This window comes from Stenella coeruleoalba (assembly GCF_951394435.1).
Source record: "Stenella coeruleoalba genome assembly, chromosome: 11".
In the NCBI taxonomy this organism is placed as follows: domain Eukaryota; kingdom Metazoa; phylum Chordata; class Mammalia; order Artiodactyla; family Delphinidae; genus Stenella; species Stenella coeruleoalba.
The window spans coordinates 12,577,642-12,595,841 of record NC_137157.1 but is presented as its reverse complement, the minus strand read 5'-3'; the positions used below and the strand labels follow the sequence as shown (position 1 = coordinate 12,595,841).

The 18,200-nt window shown below is 44.3% G+C and overlaps 1 long non-coding RNA gene across 1 annotated transcript in view; it reads right to left on the bottom strand.

Moving 5' to 3' along the window:
* Nucleotides 1–1,010: 1,010 nt before the first annotated feature.
* LOC307194939 overlaps nt 1,011–18,200 on the bottom strand; it is a 125,283-nt gene continuing 108,093 nt past the window's right edge. The window contains exons 4-6 of the long non-coding RNA XR_013830668.1: nt 13,721–14,338; nt 2,713–2,858; nt 1,011–1,096 (exon numbers count right to left, since the gene is read on the bottom strand). This is a non-coding gene — a long non-coding RNA (uncharacterized lncRNA). The remainder of the gene's footprint in view (nt 1,097–2,712; nt 2,859–13,720; nt 14,339–18,200) is intronic.

The following is an 18,200-nucleotide window of genomic DNA, read 5'->3' as shown; positions in this document are numbered from 1 at the left end:
AGTGGACCAGGAGCTCTGGGACAAAATCCAATGGAGATCAAGTTCATTCACAGAATAAAAGAACACGGAGCAGGCAGGCTCGGAATCTGAGAACAGAAGGTGCCGGGCCAAGAGCTCTTGGCTGTAGGATGGAATTTTAACGTAATCTCAGGGAAATAAATGCAGAAGATGGTCAGGTGGAAAAGACCTTTTATGGCCATTAGACCAAGAAGCTGATTTGCTGCATGGTGGTCTAATAAGAGGGCAGATCCGCATAGGAACAGCGGCGATGGCTTGACAGAAATCCTCTAGTAAATTTCTGAGCAAGATGTTAACAGGGCAAATAAGGAAGAGGAGCCCGGGGACTGCGTTCTGGCTCGTAAGCAGATCATCTGCAGAATTCGGCAAAACATGGATTCCCTTTCGACAAGGATTTGAGCCCCTGCTCTGGTGACAACTATTGTTTAAAGCTAAGTGGCCCCACCTCGTCACTAAGTCTGGACTCCTGAAATGGAAGAGTCAGCTCAAGTAACTGAAGAGTGGGAGTGGGGCTGCATCTAAAATTCAGTTATGTCTCCACCTCATTCCCATCTCTCCGCTCTGCTTTCCTCTGCGTCAGCCAGCCTCTCAGGTCTGAGAGGAAGAGTCTCCCTTTCCCAGGATTATCACAAAGGTCCTGGCATTGGGTGCCACTAGCCACGCCCAAGGCACAAAGCATCCCTCAATCTGTCTATCCCGAAGGTTGAGGGGAGGGTGTGAACCGTTCTGACGGACCCTAGGGTACAGCCAGAGGTGAAGTCAGCTCCACCCCCAACCATGTGGATTGACAGTAGAGGAACAGCGGATCCCCTGGGAAAACTGGGATGCTGCTACCAGAAGAAAGGGAAATGGATTCTGGGTTGACAAATAATAGTCATTCACTAGAGATAACCTACAATTTTATCTATTTTATACCACATAAGAATGCTTTCAGCTACAAGAAACCAACAGTAACTTATACCAATGTGAATTTGGGTTTCTCATCTAACAAACCTGGAGGTATGGCCAGCATGTGTACGATTCACTTGACCTTTCTCCCATGGACACACAGTGTCTGCTTCAGCTCCAGCCATCACATCTGCACTCAGTTAGGAAGAAGCAAAGAAAGCAGCGTCAGTGATGTCTGTCTCTTCTATCAGGAAAAACAAAAAGACTCACAGACATAGAGAACAAACTTGTGGTTGCCAAGGGGGAGGGGAGGTGGGGGAGGGACGGAGTGGCAGTTTGGAGTTAGTAGATGCAAACTAGTATATATAGAATGGATAAACAACAAGGTCCTACTGTATAGCACAGGGAACTATATTCAATATCCTGGGATAAACCATCATGGAAAAGAATATTAAAAAGAATGTATATATGTGTATACCTGAGTCACTCTGCTGTACAGCAGAAATTAACACAACATTGTAAATCAACTAGACTTCAATTTAAAAAAATAGATTAAAAAAAAGCCCTCCCAGAAACCCCCCAGCAGACTTCCACTTAAGACTGTGTAGCCAAAACTTTGTAAAAAGTCACACCTAGATGCGAGGGAAGTTGAGAGAACAAATATTTAGATTCTCCAAGCATGTTTGTTTGATGGAGGCTGGCGATGGAGGAGAAGGTTGGAAATGGGTGTCTGATCATTCAAAACAACTGTGGCTACCACACAGGCAGTGACTTGCCAGGGTGACAAGGTCAGAAAGCACAGAGCTGGGTCTTGAACTCAGGCCTTCTGAATCCAGAATTATGGCCCTATCTCCTTTGCCATGATTTCTCTAAAAACCAGGCTGGGAGTCAAGAGCAACCAAATAAATAAATTCTTTTTCTTGTACACAAAGGAGAATCATTTAGTTAAAACATAACAAGCCCCCGAAGACGGAGACAATGAGTGGCAGGTCATCTGCCTCTTCCTCCTTCTCCCCTCCCAGGGCGCTGGTTAGGCTTAACATCTTCCACAGCGGGTCTCTAGGTGCTCTTTATCCAGACTTTCATGGTATAAAACAAACTTCTGACTTGGAATTCAGGAAGGCTCAGCTCTGGTCCCGTCCCCATCATGAGCAGCAGTGGCCAATTTGCTCCCCGTCTGGACAGCTCAGCTTCCTCCACTCCAAAATAACATTGGTCAAGATGTGGCTCCTGGGGCCTCTTCCAGTTCTGATGGTCTTTGTTCCTCAGAAAGCCACGGTCTGAGCCCAACTCGTCACCTGAGCTCCCAGGAGACACTGACTCACTTTCTCTCTGGTCCCCGGGGTTCTAGCCGGAAATTGGCTCGAATAAGCACTGACCCCTTCCCCTACCCCCACAAAGGTTCAGTGTTAACGAAAAGATCAGGATTAATGAAAGTGTTTGCCATGAGCCTCAGGCTCTGCAAAGAAAGGTTCTAAATGGAAGCTGCTACTAATCTTTCTCTGGGGTCTCAGCTAAAAACATTGGTCCCCCTCAGGGCTAAGTCACTCCAGCTAATCGTCTGGTTCCTTGACCTGGAGTTAAATGCAGTGGATGGGCGGAAAGAACTCACTGCATCACACGAAAGGACTTTTCCACTTCTTACAACAGAGCCCTGCCCTTTGGTAGCACCTTGGGAAGCTGTGAATCTGTGTGTGTGTGTGTGTGTGTGTGTGTGTGTGTGTGTGTGTGTGTGTGTGTGTGTGTGTGTGTGTGTGTGTGTGTGTGTGTGTGTGTGTGTAGTAAAGATCTCTGACCACAGTTTACCTTCACTGTTTCTCCTCCATGCTGGGCGTGTTCCAGCTTTATCAAGCCAGTAGTTGACCTTGAGTCTTACAAAGGAATGGGTAGTCTCCAGGATTCGACAAGGGCTTATCCATCCCATAAACACTTACAGAGTCCTCTTCTGGGTCCTAGAGAAACAAAAACAAGAAGACACAGTCCCTGGCGTCAAGAGTGGATCTGGCAGGAGAGGACAGACACTTAGGTTAGACAGAACATTAGGATCTGGGGGGATATGAGTTAAATGGAGCGGTGTGGGAGCACCGTATTGAGGTGATTCAATCTGCCTAGGGAAACCAGAGGCTTCCAGAGAAGGGAACGTTTAACTTATACTTCAAGTATTAGTAGGAGTTGGAGAGGTAAAGAAGTAGGAGAAAGAACGCTTTGGCTGAAGGAATTGTTACATAAATGGGAGCAGAGGTGGATTTACTGAAAAGCTATGAAACTTCATTCTGGAGGTTCCTCCTTTGTACGGGTCCCTTCCAAGATCTTGGACTGAATTTGATACTTGTAATATTGCATTCTCCTGCTTTGAAAAGGTCCCCTGAATTGCATAAAACTTAGGCTCCATAAAACATGAATCGAGCTAGATTCCAAAATCTTCCTTGGTGTAATTAGATAGAGGAGTCACCTACCCAATCCAGGTACCTGTTCAGACAGTACCTGAATGGATTCTGTAATCCCAGCATTATTGCATAAAGACAACAAAAGGATGGGCTGCAGATGGCTGAACCCACAAGCAACCTGGAAGGAGAACTCAGTGGAGCTTTCTCTGCAGACTTCAACTCAGCAAACTATCAAGGGCAGGCTCTGTTTCCTAATAGCAATGCCCAGCTATTTATACTAAAGCCCTCGTGAAGATCCTCAAAGCACCGTGACCAAGGAATGGATCTGGTTGTGGTTTTGAGCACCCTGTGTGTCCCACGCCATGCTCAAACCATGCTACTGCATCTGGGGTCTCTAGTCCTCACTTCCAGGCCCTCAAGAGCATGTCTTGATCTTTGTTGGTTCATTTGCTTGAAGTCGAGGTTGAAGCCTTGAGTTTATACTTATATCATTAGGTATTTGAAGCTTTCAGATGCTCCAGAGAAGCTCAACCCTCTGCTGTCCTTCTTCATGGAGCAGCAGGTTGTGGACAGCTACCTGGGTGTCCCTCTAGCCCCATCACCCTGTGCTCTCAGCCACTGGAGGTCCCTCCCCATTGGCATCAGTACCTAAGAAGAAGACAAGCACCAGTACCTAAGTGCTCACGGAGCCTGTGCTAACATTGCTTGCTAATGTCTCATTGGCCGGAGAGTCACATGACCACTCCCCCATGTGGGCGGAGGCTACATAATCGAGTGACCACCCAGAAGTGTGGTTCAGCAGGGGTCACCAGCATAACTGTCTGCCCCACAGTGAGTGACCCTGAGCAACTTAATTCAAGAAAGGGAATTTCTCTATACTTCATTTTCTTCATCTATAAAGTGAAGGAGCTAAAATCAAGGCTCTCAGCAGTCCCTTCTCCTATCAGCCTTCCTATAATGACAAAATCACAATGGAAACGAACCTTGAAGAGTTGGCTGAGACAAAACAAAACTTCACTTTGAATAATATAATACATATATAAATGTTATATATGTAGAAGATATATAAGGTTTATTTGTATAAATATAAGGTTTACTTCAGACCAAAAAACCAAATGGGAAAGTTCCTGAAGAAAGAGAGGTGGCTTATCAGTAACCCATGAAAAAGAGGCTTAGGGGATTTACTCAAAGTGAGCTTAGGGCTTCCCTGGTGGCGCAGTGATTAAGAATCTGCCTACCAATGCAGGGAACCCAGGTTCGAGCCCCGGTCCAGGAAGATCCCACATGCCGTGGAGCAACTAAGCCCGTGTGCCACAGCTACTGAGCCTGCGCTCTAGAACCTGTGAGCCACAACTACTGAGCCCGTGTGCCACAACTACTGAAGCCCATGTGCCTAGAGCCCATGTTCTGTAACAAGAGAAGCCACCACAATGAGAAGCCTGAACACCACAACTAAGAGTAGCCTCTGCTCGCCACAACTAGAGAAAGCCCGTGCGCAGCAACGAAGACCCAACGCAGCCAACAGTGAATAAATAAATAGATTTTGGTTTTTTTTAAGTGAGCTTAGTGGGAGTTAGCCGTGTGCTGCAGCCCCAGAGTGAGTTAAGGGAGGCTTTGGCTGCATGAACAGAAGTATGAGGTACAGAATTAGGGGTGTGGGTGATACTTCTTTTCTATAATCCAACAACAGCTGGACTGATGCATCCCTTTCTTGGTGCCTCTTTTTTTTTAGACGTTGGGGGTAGGAGTTTATTAATTAATTAATTTATTTTTGCTGTGTTGGGTCTTCGTTTCTGTGCGAGGGCTTTCTCTAGTTGTGGCAAGCAGGGGCCACTCTTCATCGCGGTGCGCGGGCCTCTCACTATCATGGCCTCTCTTGTTGCGGAGCACAGGCTCCAGACGCACAGGCTCAGTAGTTGTGGCTCACGGGCCTGGTTGCTCCGCGGCATGTGGGATCCTCCCAGACCAGGGCTCGAACCCGGGTCCCCTGCATTAGCAGGCAGATTCTCAACCACTGCACCACCAGGGAAGCCCCTCGGTGCCTCTTTTTAAGAGAGAAGGGTAGACAGAAGAGATATCCAGAAGAGACGACCTATAGAGAGATCAGACTGACACCATCTAAACCCCCATCAGTTTCCGCCTCTTTTAACAGTGGAACAACACTCCTTGTGTGACCCCTAAACATTAGGCAGTGGGGAACACACACCACCATCTGTGAATTGTTCTCCTCTAAAAAAGAAAAAAAAAAAAAAGAACTTGACTCCAATTATGCTGTAGACTTAACTACCTATTTCAGGAAGTATAGACGATAGAAGAATAAATTAAATTAAATACCAGGAAGAAGCAATTAGTCATATTCAGAATATGGGATAGTCAACAGAACAAGTGATTGTGTTTCTCCAACAAATCTGCAGCATATCGTCTCTAGTTTTGTATATGCTAGAAATTTTTCCTAATAAAGAAATTTTAATCCAGAAGCCATTCATTTAAAAGAGGGAGTGCAGAGCAGGAAAAAAAAATGACCTGGAAGGCACAGGAGCACAGTTTCTAAAAGCCAGGTCTCCTGAGGGTCACATGAAAGCACCGGGTATGTTTGGGACACAGGTGAGGGATTCCAGGAAATCCAAGGTTTGAAGGGCTTGTCAGGAGAAAGAGGGAGGACTCGCTCTGTGCAAGCACCCCAGGGGGCAGCAGCAGGACCAATACAGGAATTACAGGAAGAGAAGTTTAAGGCCAATGCAAAGAACACAGGAACTAGGTTTTCCAAAGGTCCCTTCTCTCTCACCTCTCTGACTCCCTCTTCTCCTGCAGCCCTTGGTGAGCCCCGCATTCCAACCACACTAAATCATCTGAGGGTCCTGGAACACATCAGGTACATTCCTATCTCACACCCTTTGCCCTGCATTTTCCTTGGCTAGGAATGCCCTCCCCTCTCCCCAGCTATTGGAATTCTACTCATGCTTCAAGGCCCCACTCAAACGCTGCCCTGCCCGCCTTGCCCTTGATCTCTCTTTCGAAGTAATCGCTCAGAATCTGCTGGTGGCTGTTACATGCATATCTCTCTAGATAGATATCAAAGATAAGTTATAAATTACCTTTTAAAATGATTCCTCCTTTCACTCCCACAACTCTGTGTGCCTTTGTTGTGCTAATAGTGGCCTCCATGTATGGAGGGTCCTATACGAGCCAAATGCTTTAATTCTCACCCCAGTCCTATGACACAGGCACCAGAAGTGTCAGAGGGGGATGCAACTGAATGTCACACAGCAAAGGTCTGATTTCAACTCAGACTTGCCCGATGTCAAAGCTTTAAACAAATATATATGTTATATACGTTTCTAACATATACAGTATATATATGTACCTATATGTGCATATGTCTATATACTATTCTTTATACTATGAGTGTATAAAGGGTGTGTGTGTATACACTACTCCCCTTATTCACAGAGTCTGTTTTCCTTTCTAGTACACTGTCTGGCATAAGGTAAATATCCCATAAATATTTGACGAAGGATGGATAGATGAATGAATAAATCCAGCATTATGACTAGTTACACAGACGCTTTTCCCCACAAAGCCCCACCGTGGTAAACTCTGGACAACAGAATAAATAAATGGGACTAGGCGCCAGGATTCCACACGGGATAGAAGGGCAGTCCAAGTGGCAAGAGTGGCAGGGGCCTGCCAAGGTCCCCAGGAAGTCGAGGGGGTGACAGAGGGAGGGGAGTTGCCGACAGGGTCCCTGTGGGACCACCACCCGGGCTGTCATCAGCCCAGGCTGCTCCTAGCCGTTCCTGGAGCCAGCGGCGGGGTAGGGGGGGAAGAAAGCCTCTCTCTTCTTCCCCAGCTGCCAGGGCCCTGACCACTGTGTGACCCCTGGGGTGGGGACCTGTACTACCCAGGGGAGGAAGGTTACAGCCCTGTTATCGGCAGGAGGCAATGAAGCCATTTCGTGGTAATTAGAATCCTAACCAATTTAAGTCATTTACAGCTCTCAAACAATTCCCTGGTGATCCTTATCTCCCCAAGAATCCTGAGATGTTATTCGAAAGGGGTTATAAACTAAGAACCTGGTTGGGGGTGGGGAATGAAAACAGAGGAGAAGGAGGAAAGATGGCCTCCCAGGGTGATGGGAAAAGAGGAAAATTTTTAGGGCCCCATTCGCGTGCCTGGTCCTTCATCCGATGTGGGCAAGGCAGGCCTATCCTTGTGGATTTTGTAAGAGAAAAGTGTTCTGTTTCTAGAAGGTTCCTCTTTAGAATCATGAGATCTTGGCTAGAAAAGCGGAAGAAACACCTAGGAAAGTATTTCCAAAATCAGAAACCCTGGACATCTGTGGTTCGTGAGATGTTCATGGGTGTTGAATGAAAATATTCCCAAGGTGAATGGGTTTGGGCAATTCATAAACTGTGACTCCCTCGTAGAAATCACAGGCCCCACTGCATCTCAAAGATTCTGGCAAGAGTTATAGGAAAGAATCTAAGATCTACAGGAAAGTTTAACTCAGTGAAACCCAGTGTGTTCAGACTTTGACCACTGAACCTATTCACCCCCACAGGAAATCTATTAATAACAACACAAGAAGCCTCTAGAAATATGGATCTTTTTATCCTAGTTTCCTTCTCATTCTTGGACTGAAGTTAAACTGAGTGGCTTTCTGTTCTATAACACACCCCTAGCTAGGACAAGTATTTGCATTCAACAGTGGGCAGTCAGCCATCTGTGGATACCTTTGGAAGATAATGGGGGACAACCTCCATTTTTTTTGGTCTTACCTGAGAGGCCATGTGAAAGAGGAAAAGGAAAGGAAAAAGAGAATCTTCTGACAAACCAAAAATCGGATCACCAACTGGCCTCACCTCCAAAGGTGACAGAAAGAGACTTAGTCTGTGCATACCAAAAGGGCAGAATTGATCCAGTTAAAGAAGGAACTTTCTAACAGTCAAAGCCGCAGACAGCAGAACAGATGGCCTCAGGAAGGAATGAGCTCCCTGACAACATGTGCGTATGAGCCAAAGCTGAACAGCCCTTAGGGGTGTAGTACTCAGTCAATTAGTAAATACCTGAGAATCTGTATTGTTCAAAGCACTGACTGAAGGCAGAAAAATAGTGATGAGCAAAGTCCCTGCTGTATGTGAGCTTATATTCTGATGGGGAGGGAAGAGAAACGGGTAAGAGCCAAGTAAACAAAAATAAATGTAATAAGATATTAAAATGGTGATGTCCTAGTAGTGGGAGAGAGGCTAGTGAAGTTATGGTGGCCAGGCAAAGCCTCCGTGGGATCAAGACACCTGAACTGAGAGCTAAGCTCTAGGAGCAGTGAACCAAGCATACAGTTCAACATGTCCAAAGGCTCTGCAGTGGAAATACTTTGAATGTATTCAAAGAACCAAAGGGAGGCCAGTGTGGTGAGTGGGGCTGGGAGAACACTGTGGATGAGGGAGGAAAGGTACAGCACAGTCTAGCATCAGTGGCCTAGACAACCCCATGCATCCTTCTGGTTCTGAGGATCTTTGACGGCACCCCTGACTGATCAGATTGAGATCGTAGAGTCCCTCTCCCTTGACAAATGTCAACAATCTCAGGCTCAAGCCTCAGTTTCCTCATCTGACAACTGGAAGCTGTAAACTTTGCAAAAATGCTACCCAGATAAGGGACTATGTACTTACTTAGCAAGCACAGAATCAGTAATATGTGCCATTCTAAACACTTTCTAATATTACTCATTGACCCTTCCTAATATCCCTAGGAGGTAGACACTGGTAGTATTCCTATTTTATCAAGGGGAAACTGAGGCACAGAGAGGCACTTGGCACATTTAATCCTAGTAGATGCTAAGAACATCATAGCTACTGTATGCTTAGATGTAAAAGTTTCCAGGAGATGTAAATAAAATATTTTCCATGATCTTTGTGCTTCCCCACCCCCACTTTCGGAGCTCCCAATCTGGAGCATATACATGTCCTTCTAGATTCTCAGTAAAGAATTATTCAATTGAGTCATGTGGCACCAATAAATACAACCCACCTCCAGAGCGTGAGGATAACTAAGAGTCTTGCAGTCATCCCTATCAAAATTCTAACAGCGTATTTCACAGAAATAGAAAAAGCAATCCCCAAATTCTTATAAAACCACAAAAGACCCAAATAGCTAAAGAAATCTTGAGAAAGAAGATTGTAAACTATATTACAAAGCTATGGTAATCAAAACAGTATAGTACTGGCATAAAAACAAACACATAGACCAATGGAATAGAATAGAGTACCCAGATAAAACCCAAATAAAACCACACATATATGGTCAACTAATCTAATCCTTGACAAGGATCCCAAGAATACACAATGGCGAAGGGATAAATAAATGGTGTTTGAAAAATTGGCTATCCAATGCAAAAGAATAAAACTGAACTCTTACACCACTCACAGAAATCAACTCAAAATGGATTAAACACAAATATAAGACCTGAAACCATAAAACTCCTAGAAGAAAACATAGGGGAAAGCTCCCTGGCATTGATCTTGGCATTGATTTTTTTGGATATAACACCAAAAGCACAGGCAACAAAAGCAAAAATAAACAAATGGGATTACATCAAACCAAAAGGCTTCTGCACAGCAAAGGAAACCATCAACAAAATTAAAAGGCAACCTGCAGAATGTGAGAAAATATTTGCAAACCATATATCCAATAAATGGTTAACATTCAAAATATACAAGGAACTTTCACAACTCTATAGCAAAAAAATAAACAAACAATAAGAAAAACCCCAAATAATCCATTTTTAAAATGGGCAAAGGACCTCAAAAGACATTTTTCCAAAGACAACATACAAATGGCCAACAAGTACATGAAAAGGGGCTTAACATCACTAATCATCAGGGAAATGCAAGTCAAAAGCAGAATGAGATATCACCTCACACCTGTTAGGATGGCTATTGTCAAAATGACAACAGATACGTATTGACAAGGGTGCAGAGAAAAGGGAACTCTTGTGCACTGTTGGTGGGAATGTAAATTGGTACAGCCATTATGGAAAACATTATGGGGGTTCCTCAAAAAACTAAAAAGTAGAACTACCATGTGATCCAACAATCCCACTACCAGGTATATATCCAAATGAAATGAAATCAGTATCTCAAAGAGATATCTGCACTCCATGTTCATTGCAGTGTTATTCATAATAGCCAAGATATGGAAACAACATAAATGTCCCTCTATAGATGGATGGATAAAGAAGATATGGTATGTACATACACATAATGGAATATTATTCAGCCATAAAAAAGAAGGATTACCTGCCATTTGGAACAACATGGATGAATCTGGCGGACATTATGCTAAGTGAAATTAGCCAGACAGAGAAAGATAAATACTGAATGATCTCACTTACATGTGAAATATTAAAAAGTTGAACTCATAGAACCAGAGAGTAGAACCATGATTACCAGGGGCTGGGGGCTGGGGGAAATGGGGAGAGGTTGGTCAAAGGGTACAAACTTTCAGTTATAAGATGAATAAGTTCTGGGGATGTAATGTGCAGCTTGGCAACTATAGTTAATAATACTCCATTGCAGTCTTGAAATTTGCTAAGAGAATAGACCCTCAGTGTTCTCACCACATGGAAAAAAAGAAATAACAATGTGAGGTGATAGACGTGTCAATTAATTTGACTGTGGTAATCACTTCACAATGTATACGTATATCAAACCATCACGTTGTACACGTTAAATACATACAATTTTTATTTGCCAATTATACCTTGGTAAAGCTGGGGGTCGGGGGGAGTCTTGCAGTTAAAGGAGAGGGCACTGCACAGCTACAGGACCACAAGGGAACTCGTATTTGTCTAGCCTCTACTCCGCATCACATCCGCGTGGGGTTTGGATTACAATCCCCACTCTATAGCTTGTGAAAAATGAGGCTCAAGTGAAACCTATGGTCAACCATAATAAGTAGTAGAGCTTCATACTCCACAGAGTTTCCCCCAGACCCAGTCCACGTGGACTCTGGGTGGGGGGAGGAGCATCTAGCCTTCAAGAGATCATTTCCTTATTGGGGGGGGGGGTGTCTCTCCCACCTGGGATATAATAGGTCCAATTCATGAGAACCAAACAGTACACTTACACCTCAGCTGTGGTTTAACAGAGGGAAAAATAAGTATAATTTCCCTCCTATGCTGAAAAATAAAATTAAATTAAAAGGGGGCTTCCCTGGTGGCACAGTGGTTGAGTGAGAGTCCGCCTGCCGATGCAGGGGACGCGGGTTCGTGCCCTGGTCCGGGAAGATCTCACGTGCCGCGGAGCGGCTGGGCCCGTGAGCCATGGCCGCTGAGCCTGCGCGTCCGGAGCCTGTGCGCCGCAACGGGAGGGGCCACAGCGGTGAGAGGCCTGCGTACCGCAAAAAAAAATTTAAAATAAAAATAAATAAATAAAAAGGTATCTTTATTACAAACTATATATTTAACACATTTTACCGTGTTAAAACGTTTTTAAAAGACCGAGAAAAAAAGATCTCATAAAGCAAACAAGGGTATTATTTATCTTTCCATTTAACCTTACTGCAATCAATTTATTCAAAACACTAACCTTTTCTGAGACTTTAGCTCAGACTATTTTCTTATTATACATCCACCTCCGTGGGCGTGTGCATCTGTATTTTCATGAACCTCTAACTAAGATGCAGCATTTCCTTCCATTAAGACTGCAGACAAAAAATTACACGGTGGTGTATTCACAGTACCTATGACCTGCAGATACCTCAAAATATCTAATGTATTAATAAAGAAGCACATGTATGCCACAGTATCACAACTGTTTTACTATTTTGACAGCTGGATTTCAGTATAATTAATTACCTTTAAAATCTGTGCTTTATGTCATCAATTCATTATTCAGAGAAACGGTCATGAGTTTTGCCAGACAGCCAGAAGATTCTACGGTTTCAAAAAGCTAAGAACCCCACCTCCACATGAAGTCTTCCTTCTCTGCCAGGGGCTTCCAAAGAGGAGACCCCAAAAGACTTTTGTGACTTATTTTTTTTAACATCTTTATTAGAGTATAATTGCTTTACAATGTTGTGTTAGTTTCTGCTGTATAACAAAGTGAATCAGCTATACATATACATATATCCCCATATCCCCTCCCTCTTGCGTCTCCCTCCCACCCTCCCTATCCCACCCCTCTAGGTGGTCACAAAGCACCAAGCTGATCTCCCTGTGCTATGCAGCTGCTTCCCACTAGCTATCTGTTTTACATTTGGTAGCATATATATGTGTCAATGTTACTCTCTCACTTCGTCCCAGCGTATCCTTCTCCCTCCCCATGTCCTCAGGTCCATTCTCTGTGTCTGTGCTTTTATTCCTGTCCTGCTCCTAGGTTCTTCAGAGCCATTTTCTTTTTTTAGATTCCATATATATGCTTTAGTATATTGTATTTGTCTTTCTCTTTCTGACTTACTTCACTCTGTATGACAGACTCTAGATCCATCCAAAACAAATAACTCAATTTTGTTTCTTTTTATGGCTGAGTAATATTCCATTGTATATATGTGTCACATCTTCTTTATCCATTCATCTGTTGATGGGCACTTACGTTGCTTCCATGTCCTGGCTATTGTAAATAGCGCTGCAGTGAGCATTGTGGTACATGACTCTTTTTGAATTATGATTTTCTCAGGGTATATGCCCAGTGGTGGGATTGCTGGGTCATATCATAGTTCTGTTTTTAGTTTTTTAAGGAACCTGCATACTGTTCTCCATAGTGGTTGTATCAATTTATATTCCCACCAACAGTGCACGAGGGTTCCCTTTTCTCCACACCCTCTCCAGCATTTATTGTTTATAGATTTTTTGATGCTGGCCATTCTGACTGGTGTGAGGTGACACCGCATTGTGGTTTTGATTTGCATTTCTCTAACGATTAGTGATGTTGAGCATCCTTTCATGTGTTTGTTGGCAATCTGTATCAAATCGGAAAAGAAGTAAAACTGTCACTGTTTGTAGATGACATGATACTATACACAGAGAATCCTAGAGATGCTACCAGAAAACTCCTAGCGCTAATCAATGAATTTGGTAAAGTAGCAGGATACAAAATTAATGCACAGAAATCTCTGGCATTCCTATACACTAATGACGAAAAATCTGAAAGAGAAATTAAGGGAACACTCCCATTTACCATTGCATCAAAAAGAATAAAATACCTAGGAATAAACCTACCTATGGAGACAAAAGACCTGTATGCAGAAAACTTTTGTGACTCTTTAGGCTAATCGGAGGCCCAGCGTCTCTCAGCTTCTGTCCTGCCCCCTCTCCACCTGCATCATTCATGCTGAAAGAAATTGCAGTCGCACTGGGCTCGCATCCTGCCCACCACATTAACCTCCGAAACCAATTTTCCCCCATCAGACTTGCTCCACCCACTTACCTTTTGAAGACCAGGGAAAGCGCCAGCCTCTTCAGTCTTTCAAAGGGAGGCTTTGAGTTGACGAACTGGAATTTTATACTCAAAGGGAAGATCAGATTTCATCTGCAGAGTCCCTGGGCAGCAAGGAGCACAGCTCACAAAGTCCCCTGGCAGCAAAGTGTTTTCTGTAGATGGGCTCACATTCCCCTCCATATAGCAGTGGGAAATGCCGCCCCAGCACACTTCTGATGAGTTTAAACCCAGACTTAAAGTTTGTTCCATCACAGGCACGGAAATCTTCCTTCCTTGAATCACCTGACCCAGATCTTCGAGTAACCTGCCTCCAGGGAACTTTGGTGTGATGCTTGCACAAGCTGGGATGCTCGTTCGGGGCTGGGGGGTCACAAGACTCAGGGTGGGGGGTGGGCAACCACTTAGCCAGTTTTGTTCTCTATGTCACCACCCCCACGGCTCATTCTCCAGGGTGTTTCCAAAGCCCTCTGGGAAGATGCAACCCAGGGCAGAGGACAGAGGGTCCTGGGTTAGCAATGGGAAGATTCTGGTTCAAGTCCAAGCTTTCCTCACGGCTGCATGCATCTGGACAGCGGCCCCAACACCTCTGGGTCTCAGTGTCCCCATCTGTAGAAGGAGGAGGGAAGATTGGATAATCCGTCTCTGGAGGCCTTGGGTACCACATCAACACCACTCAGTGAACGGCACCTGGGAGGTGCCGCCCACCACCAGTGCTGCCTGGCCTCATTTCTGGCTTTGCTTGATCAGACAGGTAGCCCCATTCGGGCCCCAGAGTCCACAGCCTTCTGCCATGAAAAGGAGCCCCTCCATGGAGGCAGGATGTCCAGGGGTCCTCAGCCAAAAGGGCCAGGAAGTGCTGGGGGTCCAGGGCTATGCTCAGTGACAGGTGTTGCTTCTCGCTGGTGTCTTAAACTCCCTCATCAACATGACTCCTTTCAGGGTCCTTCTGAGTCAAGGCCATGCTGGCCCAGGCAAAGAAGTCTGGCCAAGGAGCCCTCTGAGAACAGCAAATGGGGGAGGGTGGCATGTTAGTCCTGGGTCCCCCGGGAGGATCCTGGGACTAAGCACACTGGGATACCCTTTGAGGATAACAGTATATGGGGAATCATTGCCCTTAGAGATCCCTCATGCAAATGCCTTAGTTTTCAGCAGAGAAGGAGGCAGAGAGGCGAAGGGCCTTGCACGGGGTCACACGGTACTGTCAATAGGACAAGAACCTAGTCTTTCTCTCCCTTCCTTTTTTTTTTTTTTTTTTTTGCAGTACGCGGGCCTCTCACCACTGCGGCCTCTCCCGTTGCGCAGCACAGGCTCCGGACGCGCAGGCTCAGCGGCCATGGCTTACGGGCCCAGCCGCTCCGCGGCATGTGGGATCCTCCCGGACCGGGGCACAAACCCGTGTCCCCTGCATCGGCAGGCGGACTCTCAACCACTGCGCCACCAGGGAAGCCCTGCATCAGCTCTTAGCTGCAGCACCTGGGATCTTTTAGTTGCAGTATGCGGACTCTTCAGTTGCGGCATGTATGTAGGATCTAGTTCCCCAACCAGGGATCGAACCCAGGCCCCCTGCATTGGGAGCATGGAGTCTTACCCACTGGGCCACAGGAAAGTCCCTATTTATTGATTGATTGATTCTTTTTCATTATAGGCTATTACAGTATATTGAATTTAGTTCCCTGCGCTATACAGTAGGTCCTTGTTGTTTATCTATTTTATATACTGTAGTGTGTATCTATTAATCCCAAACTCCAAATTTATCCCTCTCCCCCTCTTTCCCCTTTGGTAACCATACGTTTGTTTTCTATGTCTATGAGTCTGTTTCTGTTTTGTAAATAACTTCATTTATATCATTTTTTAAATTCCACATATAAGTGATATCATATGATATTTGCCTTTCTCTGTCTGACTTACTTCACTTAGTATGATCATCTCTAGTTGCTGCAAATGGCACTATTTCATTCTTTTCATGGCTGAGTAGTATTCCATTGTGTATATATATAATCTTTTCAAATTAGAGTTTTCATCTTTTCTAGATTTATGCCCAGGAGTGGGATTGCTGGATCATATGGTAACTCTGTTTTCAGTTTTTTAAGGAACCTCCATACTGTTCTCCTTAGTGGCTGTACCAGTTTACATTCCCACCAACAGTGTAGTAGGGCTCCCTTCTCTACACCCTCTCCAGCATTTATTATTTGTAGACTTTTTAATGATGGTCGTTCTGACCGATGGGTGTTGTCGCTATTTTTAATTTTAGCCACTATGATAGGTATGTAGTGATATCTCATTGTGATTTAAATTTGCATTTCTCTAATGGCTGATGAGGTTGAATCTATTTTCATGTGTTTATTTTTCCACCTTTCTATCTTTTTCTGTGAAATCTCTCCAAGTATTTTTCAGTTTTTCCTGAAAACTCTGGAATAGAGCGGTTTATTCAAACAGTCTCTGTGATGCTTGGATCCCCCTTTTCTGGCCCTTTGGCTAGAAAGAGCAGGCTTTTGTGGGGCTTTTTGTCTATTTTCTTGGTGGGTCCAGGTTTCTAGCTTCAACTCCAATTCTTGGAAATATGAGGCAAAGAGAAAACCCTGGGAACTCCCCACCAGTCCTTCCTTGGGTCCCAAGATCCCAAGCCAGTCTCCTTCTTCTCTCCACCTTTCAGAGTCTTTTCGTGTTTGTTTTACATACCATGTCCAGGGTGTTTACTTGTACTTAGTGGAAGTCACTGGGAAAATGCAACAACTAATCTACTTTCCAGAAGCAGACGCTTCTCTGGATTATGCTTTTCACATCTCTGTGCCTTTGCCTATGCTGTTCCCTCTGTCAAGAACAACCGTTCCCTTCCTTTCTTTGAATAGTTATCTCCAACTTCACAGCTCAGCTCCTGCCCTCTCCACCAGGGTCCCTGACGCCACAGACCAGGTGAGGTGACCAATAGCATCCCTGTGCCTGGAGCACCGTAGTGACCAGACTATGTTAAGATTTTCTTTTTGTCCTTCTTGCTTTCTAGGCCATCAGCCCCTGGAGGGAAGGACGAAGTCCTGATGGACTGTGTGCCTCTAGCTCACACCACAGTGCCTGGTGCATAGTAGGCACTTGACAAATGTTTGTTGAGTGAATGAATAACATTCACTGAGGTCTTCCCTTTTGCCTTTGGGTGGTGCACAGGAATGAAGACAATGCACTTGACGCCAACCCCTCCTAGACTCTTCTGGGTGATCTTGGGCAAATAGCCTGACCTCTGCTGACATCAGTTTCTTCCACATTGACTAATTAGCATGAAAATGGGAATAACGATTATTATCAAAACCAACTATTTTTATCACTCAGTATGTGCTAGGCACTATGTTAATTGCTTCATCTTCATTATCTCATTTAAGTCTTAAAATAACTCAATGAATGCTAAGTGTAGTAAGTCAGAGAGGCAAATACCGTATGTTCTCACTTATAGGTGAAACCTAAAAAAAACAAAGTCAGAGAAACAGAGAGTAGAATGGTGGTTGCTAGGAGCTGAGGGAGAAGGAATTAGGGAGATGTTGGTCAAAGGGTACAAACTACCAGTCATAAGATAAATAAGTTCTGGGGATGTAATATACAGCATAATGACTATAGCTAACAAAGCTGTAATATATACTGAAAGTCCCTAAGAGTAAATCTTCTTTTTAATGTATACTTATTATAGCTGATTTACCATGTTGTGTTAGTTTCTGCTGTACAGCAAAGTGATTCAGTTACACACATATATATATACATTCTTTCTCATATTCTTCTCCATGATGGTTTATCACAGGATACTGAATGTAGTTCCCTGTGCTATATAGTAGGACCTTGTTGTTTATCCATTCTCTATATAATAGTTTGCATCTGCTGATCCCAAACCCCCAGTCCATCCCTCCCCCACCCCCTCTCCTGCTTGGCAACCACAAGTCTGTCCTCTATGCCTGTGAGTCTGTTTCTGTTTCGTAGATAGGCTCATTTGTGTTGTATTTCAGATTTCACACATAAGTGATATCATATGGTGTTTGTCTTTCTCTTTCTGACTTACTTCACTTAGTATGATAATCTCTAGGTCCATCCATGTAGCTGCAAATGGCATTATTTCATTCTTTTTTATGGCTGAGTAGTATTCCATTGTACACACACACACACACACACACACACAGACACACACACACCCCCCACATCTTCTTTATCCATTCACCTGTCAGTGGACACTTAGGTTGTTTCCATGTCTTGGCTATTGTGAATAGTGCTGCTATGAACATAGGAATGCATGTATATTTTTGAATTATAATTTTCTCTGGATATATGCCCAGGAGTGGGATTGCTGGACCGTATGACAACTCTATTTTTGGTTTTTTGAGGAAGCTCCATACTGTTTTCCACAGTGGCTGCACCAGTTTACATTCCCACCAACGGTGTTAGAGGGTTCTCTTTACGAGAGTGAATCTTAAACATTCTCAACACAAGAAAAAAA